Here is a 4,109-nt window from a genome sequence, read left to right on the forward strand (position 1 = left end):
TAATTCCATTCTTGGTGTCCAGGTATTATTCTGGTAAATGTATGCTCCACTCCCTCCAAGGTCAATATATCTTTCCTAAGGATGGTGTCTTTAACAGAGGACCATAATCAGACAAAAATCAAAACTCAGCCAAAAAAGAGATATGAGATGGGTGAAAGTAGGTTTTAAAGAGAGTTTTAAAGAGGGCAAAGAGGTTCAGAGGGAAGGAAAATCTGGAGCCTAGATGGCTTCGACACAAGGACATCAGAGTCAGTAAGTAGCAGGAGATTTATCTGATTTTGTCAATGAAACTGAAATACAGACTTTAATAACATCAAAATCTATCACCCTTTTATCTGATGAGAAAACGTCAATTATCTATATGTTTTTCAATAGCATATTTAACAAGTCTATAGACTACTCTGCTCTGTCCTCGTGAGCCTTGGACTGTCTACCATCTTCATACCAAGAAACGTAACCACTTTCACTTGAGCTTTCTTTGGAAGCTTCTGTAGATCAGGTGCCAGGGCAAAATACCAGGCACTGAGACGCTCACCTGAGCTGGCACGCCAAGAATCTATACCACATTGAAACAGTCACAACTGAGTTGGGCTGGTAGGCAGCCAGAATGCCTGACACTTGCTTAGCAAAGCTAACCTTCCACGGAGAGCTTGAATCTGTGGTGTACTCTCAGGGCAGTCAACAGAAACGCTACAAGGACACTCTTAACTTAGGACCCCAGGTCCTGGAAGGAGGTCACCCGGGACGCTTGCACCTGGCGCAGGCAAAAACAAAACAGAGCAGCCTCCTTTGAAAGCAAGCACATCTCAGACAAACAGCACAGCAGTCAACAAAGAGCAAATTATGAGAAGGATTGTTACTTTCATGGCACTTTGTGGAATTTTAATGGTTGCAAAGGGCAATCAGTATTGACACATGCCCCTGTCTGCATTAAAGGTGATGAAATGGAATGGTCAAGAGTTTCAAGTTTCCAGGTGTCCGGATCACCAACAACCTGTCCTTGTCCTTCCCCGCCGACACTATAGTTATGAAAGCCCACGATCACCTCTACTTTCTCAGGAGGCTAAGGAAATTTGACATATCCGCTATGACTTTCACCAATTTTTACAGATGCACTACACAAAGCATCCTTTCCAAATGTGTCACAGTCTGGTATGGCTCCTGCTCTGACCAAGACCGCAAGAAACTACAAAAGGTCATGAATGAAGCACAGTCCCATCACACAAACCAGCCTCCCATCACTGACTCCATCTGCACTTCCTGCTGCCTCGGGAAAGCAGCCAGCATAATTAAGGACCCCATGCACCCCGGACATTCTCTCTTCCACCGTCTTCCACAAAAGTCTGAGATCATGTACCAACCAACTCAAGAACAGCTTCTTCCCTGCTGCCATCAGACTTTTGAATGGTCTTATCATAAGCTGACCTTTCTCTTCACCCTATCTGTGACAGCAACATTATATTCCGCATCATCTCCTTTGCTTCTCCCCGATGTACTCAATGAACGGTATGTTTTGTCTGTATAGTGTGCAAGCACAGTGTGGTACAGTGGCACAGTGGTTAGCACCACTGCCTCACAACGCCAGGGGCCTACGTTCAATTCCAACCTCGGGCCACTGTCTGTGTGGAGTTTGCACATTCTCCCAGTCTCTGCATGGGTTTACTCGGGGTGCTCCAGTTTCCTCCCACAGTCCAAACGTGTGCGGGTTAGGTCGATTGGCCATGCTAAATTGCCCTTAGTGTCAGGGAGACTAGCTAATGTAAATGCATGGGGTTGTGGGGATAGGGCCTGGGTCGGGTTGTGGTCGGTGCAGACTCAATGGGCCAAATGGCCTCCTTCTGCATTGTAAGGATTCAATGAGGATTCTATGAAACAATACTTTTCACGGTATCCCAGTACATGTGACAATAATAAAGCAAATCAATTCAATAATTCAGGTCAGTAATTTATGCAGAAAAAATCATCAGAGTGTAAAGAGTTAAGAAGACGTTAAGGCCTCTCAGTCAGCCCAATTCTGCAGTCCAGATTAATTTACAGGACACATCTGATATCCAAAGTGAACCTCGCTTGAGAACATGGCAAATTAGTGAGTCAATCCACATTCTTTGAAACGATTGATTGGAGCCTCGGACTTGCTGCAGTGCCTGACATTCTGCTCCAAGCAGAGAGGAGTTATTCCTGAGGTTATATTTACCTTGTGGCTCTCTGCATCTTCAGCTAAAGCAGACAGTTACACAAAATCTTCACAGAACACAGGTGGAGTATTTTGTCCAAATCTGGGCCCCATGCATTTGGAAAGATCTCCAAACTTTCGAGAAGTTGCAGTGGGGATTTGCTGGAATGGTACCAGGTTGAAGTAACAGAGAATAGAGGCTAGAGAAATGGATGTTGTTCTGCTTGGGGGAGAGAAGGTCCAGGGGAGATTTAATAGAGGTGATAAATTCATGACGTAAAAAACCCCCAGATAAAAATGGACACCAGAGTTCACGGTCTGAAGATGTTGAACACAAAGTTACGTCCAGAAGGCTGCAAAGTACCTCATTGGAGATGAAGTGCTCTCCTTCATGTTTGTATTGGGCTTCACTCAAACAGTGTAGCAGGGCTGAAGCAGAAATGTGAGCATGCATGTAGATTATGAGTTCAAATGGCAAGCAACCAAAAGGCCAAGGTAGTGCTAGTGGACTGGGTGAAGGTATTTTGCAAAGCAGACAACCACACCCCCCCCCCCCCCCCCCCGCCCAACAATGTAGACAAGGGAGTAGCAAATACAATAGACTAAATTAAAAGAAGTGAAGTTGCGGCTTCACCTGGAATGAGTGACTGGGACCTTAGACAGTGAGGAGGGAGAAGATAAAAGGGCAGGTGCTGCATCTCCTGTGTTCGGATGGGAATGTGTTGCGGGAAGGGGAGGATGTGTTGGAGGTGATGGAGGAGCGATAGAAGAAAGAAGTTAGTGAAATATGTTTTTTTTTATTAGTTACAAGTCGGCTTACCTTAACACTGCAATGAAGTTACTGTGAAAATCCCCTAGTCTCCACACTCCGGCACCTGTTCGGGTACACTGAGGGAGAATTTAGCACACCCAGTGCACTTAACCAGCATGTCTTTTGTACTGTGGGAGGAAACCGGAGCACCCGGAGGAAACCCACACAGATAACGTGCAGACTCCGCACAGATAGTGACCCAAGCCAGGGATCAAACCCGGGTCCCTGGCACCGTGAGGCAGCAGTGCTAACCACTGTGCCACCATGCCACCAGTTAGCAATGGTGCCCAATGTGGGGCTCGAACCCACAACCCTGAGATTAAGGGTCTCATGCTCTACCGATTGAGCTAGCCAGGCACATGGGGTACGAGATTCAGAGATTTTTATATTGCAAATGAGCATGAACAACATTGACCCAATTACCACCATCAACCAGTCCTGCTGCATGTTCAGCAGCATCCCAATCGATATGCATTGTCCTTTTGATATGATTGCTATTCACACCATATTTGCTCTCATAATGCCTCTTGCATCACCAATCAGCCAATCATTAGATATGACTAAAGCAGTTTTCGATAGCACGAGGCAAGTAAACTGCAATTTAATTTCTTCAAGCTGTTTCAGGCTGGAACAGACTCTTTCAAGGGAATTCGAGGATAGAGTGATCTCCCACATTAGTTTCCATCACCTCCGTCAGTCAGGGAGGGATTTCCCAGAATTGGGCGGTTGTTTAGTTTGTCACACCTTCCAGGAGATTGCGTGGTTTTGAGTTGAGTGGAAATTGTGTGTGTGTCGATGCAAAAAATATTGCAGGAGTTTTGGACATGTTAGATGCAGTAGAGGGTCTTTAACTGTCTGTGATTACTCGAATGCTCACATTTTGGGGCACATAGAGAAAGAGTTACAATTAATGCTGTCATACATTTAATGCTACATAAATTGCTGCTTTTAGTACATGTCTTATTAAAGATGTGATGGAAATATAATTGGGATTGTAAAGTTTTACAATTTTTTCAAAGAACACATTGTAGATTTATAATTTAAACAGCACAGTTATAAGACGTTCCCATGGAGAATTTGAAAATGAAGATGAGAATTTTTAAATCCTGACATTGCTGGACTAAG

The 4,109-nt window shown here is 44.6% G+C and overlaps 1 non-coding gene across 1 annotated transcript; it reads right to left on the reverse strand.

The window, feature by feature from the left end:
* Nucleotides 1-3,268: 3,268 nt before the first annotated feature.
* Nucleotides 3,269-3,341, reverse strand: trnak-cuu (transfer RNA lysine (anticodon CUU)). The gene has a single exon. It is a non-coding gene; the product is annotated as a tRNA-Lys (tRNA).
* Between the last annotated feature and the right edge of the window lie 768 nt (nucleotides 3,342-4,109).

The sequence above is a fragment of the Mustelus asterias genome, chromosome 4 (assembly GCF_964213995.1).
Source record: "Mustelus asterias chromosome 4, sMusAst1.hap1.1, whole genome shotgun sequence".
Classification (NCBI taxonomy): Eukaryota; Metazoa; Chordata; class Chondrichthyes; order Carcharhiniformes; family Triakidae; genus Mustelus; species Mustelus asterias.